The following is a 10,377-nucleotide window of genomic DNA, read 5'->3' as shown; positions in this document are numbered from 1 at the left end:
TCCAACAAAAGGTGGTTATTTAATTATAATACTTTAATAGAGATGCTTTATCTGTAATAAACAAAGCGTGTGCATGCAATTACATTATTTAGAATATCGACTACCTGTGCAGTGCAAAAATATTGCTCTCAGTTGCTTTGTTAAAATACAGCTCAGCTCCATGCATGTGGTTTTTCTGCTCTCCAGGGTGTGGAACTACTCCCTGAAAACTGAAATAAATATTCACAGGAGATAGGACCAAATTGCCTCAAGTGTTTCACAGGGATATACTGGCATCTCTCCAATGCTAAGTGAAGTCTCTAAGGGCTTCCTGGTGAATTCAGTGAGCTCCATGTAGAGTTGCTTACCCACTCCTCTGTGAGTAACCACATCTCTAAACCAGAGACAGTAAGAGACAGTAAGAAAATGTTGCTTATCTGTATAAAGAAGAACATCTTTAAGCTATGACAAAACATATAATTATATTTATCCAATATTGATGTTTCTATTTACCAGAGCAGAGAGGATGAGGCACAAAGTTTCAGTGAGTTACCAGGGCTCACCTAAAGCTACAGTTTCTAACCAATAATGTGGGCTTCAGAGATGAGGAACGAGCATATTTTATCTGAACCATAGCCCAGTTCCCAAGCTAGCAGTCCCACAAGCCCAGTGTGGGCTCCACACAGACTTGTTGGGCTCAGGGACATGGTAGTGAAAGCTGGGAGTCACTGCTCCAGTGGAGTGTATGTACCTGAAGGTCCTTGTATCAGAAGACCTAAGGTATAAGGGGGTTATTTTGGTTTAAAAAACCATCATTTATTTACCACACTAAAAAACCCACGGGTATTTCAAGAAGTTATTATGTAAAGTTAGATACGTATTTTTTTTCTTGTAACTCAAAATCTTCTCTCTTTTGACACCAGAGCAAGGGACAATGTGTGTTATGGTATTTTGGATCTACGCATGGCCAAAAAGGACATGTATATTGACCAGTCATCTGCCATCTACAAGCATGGATAATGGTCCACTTCTCTCATGCATTATTTGTGGATTTTCTGCCCTCCCCAACCAAAAAACAACAGACTGATTGACAAACAGACTTTTCACTGAGAAATCAGATTAAAAAATATTTCACCAAACTCTGTGTAGTCTAAAACTCCAAAGAGAGCTTGGGGCTGCCACACTACATTTTCAGAATATCTGACAGCCAGGGCCAATCATAGCCTAAAATTACAGAAAAGAACAACAATTTCAGAAATTAGCAAGCAAAGAGCTGCCCTGGACACCCAAAAGGAAATACCAACTAGACACAGGCTACCGGATCCTTATCCCCAAAAGTATTTGAACCCTTCTCTCTGATCAGTATTCCCAGCAAAGATATTTCTGCCGGACTTATGCTTATAACCAGGTTGGCTTTTTCCCATGAAAAAAACAGGGAGGAAAAAGGACTTTTTTCCAATCCTATTTAGCAAATACGCAAGTGGCCTTTCTTCTAATCTGTTTAGTTTTGGGTGTCTCTCTTATTGACATAACACAAAGGATGAAATCTTCATTAGAAGAAAGGTTCAAAACTGGCTGGCACAGACCTGAGGTTTGCAACACAAGCCAAAGGCAGAGGCAGACTCACCTCTCTTCCCTCACCTCCCTCTCTCCCTTCCTCCCTCATCTGGGAGCACAACTGAGGCAGAATTTATCCCATATTAATCTGCTGGTTCTCACCTAATGAATCAGTAGGCACAAGGATTTTGAATTAAGCAAATGAAGCAGAACACAGATTTTAAAACAACAAAATGCCCTGACTGCTCACGGGTGCAAGAGGGTACTTGGGTAAGTCAGTTCTTGCCCTTTCATGGCTCTTTTTTTTTGCATGAGACTGATGTGGCAGAGTCAGACCCAACTGTTGTGGGAAGACCCAGAAACTGGAGTGACTTGGTTTGCAGGAATGTCTACTCTGAGAATCCCCTGGGCCTTGGAGAGGACTGAGAGCCCGATTAGCTCAGCAGACTCCCCATGATGTACCTTATCCCGAAGTAGCTCCAGGCAATCCCGGGATACTACGGGCAGGTACAGACAAACCTGGACTTGTTCCACTTGGCGGGGCGCTGGGATGGGAAGGACAGGAGCATGGTGTGGATGGGAGCTGGCTCAGACATGCCAGATCAGTGCATTAACCCAGGGTTGAACCCGAGCTCTGCTCCAAAAATACTTGGCTTTACTCTGTACTAACACAGGTTTATGGCTTCCAGAGCTAAGCCTGTAAATCCATATGGAGAGGGACGCTTCACAGATTGACAAACTCAGGTCTCTGGCAGTTTGGGAATCCTTTTGCTATCTTCTGTCTCACACTGCAAATGACTAAAACCTGAGACAAGGTTTAGAGCAATGCCTAAATTGTGAAAGTAACCCAGAAAATTACCAGCTGAGTAACAACTGTGCAGTGGAACTGACATTTCACAGGAGTATATGTAGGGAACAGAGGTTTTAAGGCAAGTCCAAGAGAGCAGCTGTTTTCATCCTGTTACTGCTCAACTCTGGGGCTGCTGAGCATTTTCTATAACATTACCTGAGCAGAGGCCAGGATCCATCAAGATTAATATGGCTTGTTTCTTGGCTTTTCTGAGCCATGGCTTAATGAAATAAACTGGAATAGATTGGACAGAGTTGGCTAAGTGCCCAACACAAGCCTCGTTGTCACTTGGGAAGAGTAGCAGGCATCAGTATGAGAGGCTACAGGCTTTTGCTGCCAAGGGTTTTATTCTATCGTTCCTGATTTACCGGGTCAGGCTTGGGAGGTAGCCTGACTCTGCAGCTCCATCTCTTGGCAAACATCAGGTATCAAAGATACTGCACAGGCTCCACGTACTTCAGGCAGAGATGCGCAGTAAATACTTTTCAGTGCAAGATACTCCTCATTTCCTTAGTGATAATGGAGGGACACAACTCTCACCTAAAGTAGAAGAGGGAATTATCTCGTGTACTTCCTTCAGTGTTTGTTATATTATCAACTGTTGCTCTGGAAACAGTCCCCAAGTCAGAAACCAGCAACTGACAAAGAAACTGGGCTTTGTGTGGAGTTTTTTTGTATTTTTTTTAAAAAATACCTAACTAAATTTTTTTAACTGCGACTATTTTTCAGTCATGAGAAAAGATTTAGCAATTCTTGAATAAGCATTTTTATCTAAAAAAGAATTTTGTCATCTTCTCCGATCAGCCAATTTGGCCCTATGATGGCTGATGTAATCATGATATACATATCTACACTGTTCTCCTTGTTTGTAGGTCACTATGTCTCATGAAAAAAAAAGCCTACAAATTTGCAAACAATTATTATTTGCTGCACCGTGGCCTTCTGCAGCCTGTACAACTGATGATCTGATTGACATCTGTGCTTCCGAGTGAACCTTAATGATTTATCCTAGTTGATAAAGTGGTTTCGTCATAAGTACAGGCTAGTCAAGACTAGTCAGACTTTTTCAGACCTGCTAATAAATCATAGTAATGCCTTAATCTGACCTGGATTAAAAGTATTTTAAAAATGGACAATACAAAAAAGTACAAAATTACTCAAGTTATGTTGTAACAAGTACAGATAAACTCAGGCTCTGGGAATGGAGAGAAACAACATGCAGATACAAAACAATCTTGGACAATCAAGTGACAAAAGATTTTTTTTCTGGGGGTTTGAAAATTAACAAAGAAATGGGAGAGTGAAAATGGTGGAAAGCAAAAAAAATTTAAGTAAATCAAGAGAGAAGCTTGCATGAGATACCAGCAAAGCAAGATGCCATCACAGCTGAATGCAGCATTTTCAAACAGAAGATGATGCTTTCTGAGAGGAAGAATATGAACTACATCTTCTAGGTTCTAAATTTAACTGTCAAGAGTCAGAAAAACACTTGGTTGTCACTGTAGGTATTTTGCCATAGATGTCTCGTAGTGCTAAAAAGAGGAAGAGTTAGGAAAGAAAAAGAATGAAACAGGGAGGCAATTCTGAAAATACTTTTTATTACCCAAACCAAGTGCTTCTGGATCAGTTCTGGACACCTTGAGAAGGACAAAGCAGACATGAAAGGAGTTCAGAAATGACAATGAAAATAATTAGAGGCATGAAAAGCTTATAGATTAATAGTAAAATCAAACCTTTTTGCTTCAGAGAAGGGAAAAGATGAAGGTGTTCAAAATAATGAATGGCACCAAAGAATATGGGTCCTGTTCATCATTTCCCATCATACAGGAGCAGGAGGGCATCTGCTGAAAATGAAAGACAAAGGGTGAAGAGCAATCCTTTCCCACAGCATATGACTGCCTGGTGAAGTTCCTTCCCACTGGAGGCAACCGAGGCCGGCAGTTTGCAAATTAAAAGGGAATGGAAATGTGCATGGAAAAAAAGACAATATATCAAGTGCTAAAAATAAAGATGTGATTTGATTTTAATGGAGGCTACCTTCCAGCATAGGCTGCAAGACATAAAGTGGTCTTTGAGGGTAGGCAAGAGCAAACTTTTTCCCCTCCAAGGAGATTAATTTCATCTATGTTGCTCCAACATTTCTCAGACCTTTCACTGCCAGATCTGGCCCTTTCCATTGTCCCAAAGAGGATGCTGGAGCAGACACGGGAGTGCCTGTTTATGAATTAGCAGGTCCTGTTCTACTGCACTAGCAAATAGGAAAAAGCTGGGAGAAGCTAAATGTGGCCACAGGGAGACAAAACCAGACAGAATTCACAAGACTGCAAAAATGAAAACCAGATCCACAGTTCAGCTGAGTTCCCAAACAGCCAAGTTTCAAGAGAGTGGTGTTCCCACTTTGAAACCAGCAGGGGAAAACAGAGAGAAGCCCTGAGCACAGTGCTCTTCAGAAAAGATTAATAAACTGACACAAGACACTGAGAGAAAATGTCACTGTCTGTGCAAGAGAGAAGAGCCATGAGCAACCCAGGAAGTACGAGGGCAGCAAGAGATGGCAGTTGTCCAAGAAAAGATTGGAAATGGTGTCTTTGCTCTAAAGAGGAACAAAGATACCTCAAATTTCCCTAACTGGTCTTATTTTCATCCCTGCATGCTCAAACATGCTCAAACATGCTCAAACATGCTCAAACATGCTCAAAAACTCATACTCAATTTATAGCTTTTGTTGACAGTTTCCCTGTGTTGTTGCCATAGTTGAAACACACCGTATGATGATTTCATTTTTTTCTTAGTGGCTTGGCTAAAACTAAATCTTTTTTGGCTTTATTTTTAAGATATGAAATAGAAAAATGGGACCAATTTTGGCATATCTGCCATATTGAATATCTTTCAGCATACTCTGTGTTGAAATATTTGTTAAGGTCCACTGTGTTGCTCTCAGGGATTTCACAACCAAGCAGGGGTGCTTTACCACTTTTGCAGATTCCAGCCAGGAGTCCCTCTCTCTTCATTGCCTATTCAGGGACTTGGGGTGGGCCAAACCTCTAACCTACAAACAAAGGTTTGCGAACAAAAAAAAGATGGTATAACGCACACACGAGTTTTCAGTATTTCATTATTTCACTATTTCAGAAATCCTAGTTTCAGCATGTTTCTCTTCAAAAGTAGCAGAGGCTCTGAAGTCTGCTATGACTGGAATATGAAATGCAACGACTATTCCTTTGCATGTGTGGATGGCAGTCACTAACATCAGTTCTTCTCCACAGTTCTTTTGTTGTGCTATTTTAACTCCACTTCTCTCAGCTGATCTTCTAACACAGCATCCTCCCCGGATAGTGTGGTTAATTATACAGCCACTCTGCTTGCAGAGTTAAGCATATCATAGCTTTTTACACAACTAATTTTTTTCTTGGGTAGCATTTTCCAAGAGTCCTGATGAAAAGATTCACTTGACGCCTCTATCCATGCATTATGTGTTCCTTTTTGCTTATTGATTTGAAATTCCATTGCATATAAAATCATTCATTTGCAAGTAGTGTTCCTTTCCCTTAAAGATACATAAAATATTACTTGCTATTTCTTTCTTCTATAAAGGACAAGCTGCTCTTTTTGAGGGCTGTGCAATTATTCTGAGATTTTCCCCATTTCTGTACAGGAGTTCATCTCTGAGTACGGCCTAAGGGGAAAGTCAGGCAGAGCAGCAAGGAAAAACAGCCAATTACAGCCTGGGAAGAATTTCACACACCTCTTTCCTTCAGTCCCTCAGCACACACTGACAGAAAGAAATACAGCTGAGAACATCATCAACCTGATCTGCTCTTTGATTTTTAATTTTTGTATAGACGGGCTGTTCCAGTGCACAGATAATGATCAGTAAGTTGATGAAGTTTTGCAATAACTAATATAAGTTTTGAACCAGTGCTTAGAATGGTTAGCATTTTAATACATGCAGAGTTAATTTGCTATTCAGCACCGGGCAGGGAATATTAACCAGCCAAAATACTTATTCACAGATTTTTCACAATACAGTTCTCAGTCTGCATAAGACTTCAAGCCAGAGATAGGTACAAGGATTTCAGTGAAAAAAAAAAGTAAAGTCAAAAGTCTGTGAGTGTAAGCGGCTTAGAGTACATAAAATTTTTGGGACAGATGATGATTGCCAATGAAATAGAAAGGACAAGCTTGTCTAGATTATCGTCTAGAGCTTAAGCTTCTCTGATGACACCAGTGCAATAAAGTATAAATATAAAACAAAAAAAATGAAATTAGTATGATATCTTCAGCCTCTGCACTAGCATCAGCTGGTACTGCAGAGGTGCTCTCATATCACTTGGTTCTGCATCCCTGCTCCCTATAAAACAGATGATGTGCTTTCCTGGGTTTTCTGAAGTTCAGTTGAGACAGGCATCTTGAGTTAAAAATTTAACCCAGGGAAGACCAAAGTGATTGTGGCAGAGTGTGAGTATGTGCGTGAAACCTGAAAGAAAAAGCAGAGGTAAGATCCTTTCCATTTCTGCTCATCCGTAGGCTTATCCTGCAGGCACCCCACCCAAAGACTTGGCCTTGGCCTTGGATATACAGGTAACACAGGGTGGGGTGGGGGGAACAACTTTCTTTCCTACTCATGCCTTTACAAGTAGCAACTCCTCCAGCTGGACAACTTTGCATCTGCATCAATTAATACAGTTCACCAGTCAGGGAACTTTGCATTTTGTGAACTAACACTTTAGCGAAACCCCTCTCATCTGAAGGAAAATAATTTACTTAGCCAAGCCAACTTGTCTTTTCTAAAATAGAAAAATAGACCGGCCAAGCCAGAATGTAAATTTACAAAGTGATTTGGAGAAACTGAAAAGTACTTTAGAAAATCAGAAGGAAAAAAGAAGAGGGAAAATTATAATGTATCAATTAGAGCGGAATGTGAGCTGTCCATGCTAATGCAGGATTATTCCTAATTTGTTTTCCAGGAGAGTCTTCAAAAAGATTGAAATTTAGCATTAGCACATCAGACTGGCCACAAGAATGACAGCAATAATAATAAACCACCATATTTCAAGTAGTCAAGAGAAAAGTTAGGTCTTATAGGTTTTATTCACTGTCTTAATAGCTCATATCCATTAAAATTCATAGAAATGTCAATGGGATCACAATTTCATTGCATTTTTGAAAATCAACAACCAGTAGTCCTGTGACTACTGGTCAGGCTCATGAAAAGGTCTGACAAAAGTAAAAAAGAATGTGCTTGCATTTTTTGTCTTAGTTGCCATCAATTCCATTTCTGAATCCAAACAAGCATATGTGCACACATGCACACATCGATATACATACTTACAACTTTTTCATAATGGTATCCTTGCTTCCACAAAAAAATAAAGAAAAAAAAAGTGGTTTGTGTTGTTTTACCAATGCAGAATATTAGTAAACACTGAATTGCTTCACCCCTGGTAAGGTCCATTATAAGCCAGTGGCCCCTCACCTGCTCCTTTACCTCACTGCACCCTTCAGACCCGCTGCAGCAAGCCAGCCCCCAGCAAAAGTTCAAAGTCTTATCACCTACCTGCATCGCTGAAAATCTGCAGCCCCGTGGCTTTGGGGGAGTTGGAGCAGCCAAGGGAAATGGAGGGACAGGGGAAAAGCTGCTGTGTCACTGTGGAATGCTTGGCACCCCATTGCAGGGAGTGAGACAGCAAAATCAGCTGCAGTCAAGCCTAATCCTCACTGACAAGGGGGAGAGCAGCAAAGAGAAAGCTGAGGAGGAAACAGTAGTGATTTTTCCCTTAGCAACAGTGATATTTGAAAGCATAAAGATAAAAATTATTTTGGGGTTGCCTGGACACTTAGCAAGAGTTGGGGATTATTTGTGCAGAGGAGTTCAGAAGAGGCTGCAAGCTCTTTGGGAGGATCCTAAACTGAGTGTAAACTGAGTAAATCTCTGGTCACCTGTGAGAGGGAAGCTGCAGTGATTTATTTTAGCTGAAAAGGGGTTTTATATACTTACAGGTTACTTGGGACCTCTGCTAACCCTGGTGACCATCTTTGCAGTAGCATTCAAGGCACCTGCTGTTTTCACCTCCTGCTTCTCTCCAAAGACACTTTTATTTTCAATGTTCATGGTTGTTTTGCCTGTGAAATTCAGTGCAAGGGTACTTAAATCTTCTTTGTGATCCTCTCAGCTCAAAAGAAACACAAATAATAACAAAATACCCCAACTGAAGCTATCAGAAAGGCCTCTATCATTTGTACCTGTACCTTCTGGGGGTCCAAGGCACATTGTTCCTGCTCATTTTGTGGGATAGCCAAGCCCCAAAGTCAGGACCCAGTTGGTGACTGTCAGCAAACAAGGGAAACAGAAATAACAGGCTCTAAGAGAGTAATCTAGAGCAGGGGCCCCAAAACATTCACATATTGCCTGTTCCATTGCAAAGATGACCAGCAAAGGCCACCAGCAGAAACTCTGCCCAGATGTGTTAGGTAACTCCCTACCGATATGGATTACATTAGCTTTCCACATACAGCTAAATTTTTTTTGCTGTCCTTGAAACTCATTAAAATACACATTAAAAGTGTTTTCCTTTTAATTTTTTAGCCATTTTAAAAATTAGATTGCTCCATATGTATTATATTTTCAGGTAATTTCCTGGGATGGAGAACAACTTTGGGTAAAGTCTTTGTTTCCTTAAACTTAACCCAGCTGTACTATCCATACAGATGAACGGTTTTCAGAAATAAGGTACAGATAAGTCCAGCAGTAAGTACAGATCACAGTTTCTTTGCCACGCAGAGGATGTCTTTCCTTGTGTAGTTTTTCAGTTTCAGTGTGCTTTGTCCTCAGCTTATGCACCATTTCCCTGTTTCTTCAGCCTTCCTTGAGCAACCTCAAAATTTAGGTTAGGCAGCAACTAAGCTGGAAGATGGCTCTGACCAACCCTGCCTGCACACATTGCTGCAAATAATCTCCTGTGTTGAAAAATCTCTCCCCCTTGAAGGGCAGCTTCCCTCCAGCAGCAGTTCATGTAAAGGGATTTTGTGAAAGGCCAAAGCATCCTTTATGCAACCCCACAAAATCCTAGCCGGATCATGCCACCATGCATCAAAAAAAGAGAGTAGGATCAAAACAGCACCTGCCTCATGCTGCCTTTCTGCCTGGAGAGAGGAGACAGCCCTGTGCATGAAGGGTGTGGGTGGGAGAGAGTGAAGGAGGCAGGTGCCGCTGGATGGGTCAGGCAGGCATGCCAAGGGCTTTGGCCACATCCAGCTGCCTCCATTTACTTTAACTCTTGCTCCTTCAGAGGGGATGGGAAAAGCAAACCCTGGAGAGGAGCGCTGGCAGTAACAAGGCTGTCTAAAAGGCCACCTTGGAGGAACTGGGCAGTCTCCACCTCAACCCCCTGCCTTCCACCCACAATCCCTTCCCTCTGCCCCCCACATCCTCCCCAGGTCTGCTAAAGGATCCTGATTTATACATCTTGTTTGTCCATGAGCAGCCTTATTGATGTCCACACCCCTCCGTCCTCAGAAAGGTCTCCTCAAAGTGACTGACAGTGTTGTCACATGCTATCCCTTTTGCCTGGAGCTGCGCTTCCATGGCTCTGAGATGCTTCAGCCTGAGCAGTGGCTGAAAGTGAAGAGCAATACCCCATCTAAGCATCATGTAAAAGACATCTGATTCAGATATGGAGAGAATGGGGACAATCAGTCTGAAGGGTTTTGGAGAGGCAGGGGGCAGAGGACCAGCAGCTGGAGGGAGAAAAGGCAAAGAAGATCAGGAGGGCAAAATGGAAGACACAGGTTTGGAGAATAACAAGAAAATGAGGAAAACAACATTCAGGGGGAGTAGAACTGAAAAACTGGGACTGGCTGAGTAGTGAGAGCATGAAAGAGCAAAGCAGGGGTTGGTGTTCAGCAAAGGAATAGGAAGAATAATGTATAAATAAAACATAGCACGAGAAGTACAGAAGTCTGGGGAGAGCCAGGAATGCAGAGCAAGCATG

The 10,377-nt window shown here is 41.7% G+C and overlaps 1 long non-coding RNA gene across 4 annotated transcripts; it reads right to left on the bottom strand.

Moving 5' to 3' along the window:
• Window positions 1-271: 271 nt before the first annotated feature.
• LOC108641589 lies at window positions 272-8,059 on the bottom strand. Of its 4 annotated transcripts, none has more exons than XR_001922104.2 (4): window positions 7,944-8,048; window positions 5,358-5,435; window positions 4,120-4,227; window positions 272-373 (listed from the first exon to the last, which is right to left on the bottom strand). It is a non-coding gene; the product is annotated as an uncharacterized LOC108641589 (long non-coding RNA). The 4 variants fall into 4 exon arrangements; XR_001922105.2 differs by lacking the exon at window positions 272-373 and adding an exon at window positions 1,910-2,926 and having other exon boundaries at window positions 4,120-4,230; window positions 7,944-8,059; XR_001922102.2 differs by lacking the exon at window positions 272-373 and adding an exon at window positions 1,922-2,926.
• Between the last annotated feature and the right edge of the window lie 2,318 nt (window positions 8,060-10,377).

The sequence above is a fragment of the Manacus vitellinus genome, unplaced genomic scaffold (genome assembly GCF_001715985.3).
Source record: "Manacus vitellinus isolate BGI_N305 unplaced genomic scaffold, ASM171598v3 scaffold_7_pilon, whole genome shotgun sequence".
Lineage (NCBI taxonomy): Eukaryota > Metazoa > Chordata > Aves > Passeriformes > Pipridae > Manacus > Manacus vitellinus.
The sequence above is the reverse complement of the archived record's forward strand: the minus strand, read 5'-3'. Positions and strand labels throughout refer to the sequence as shown.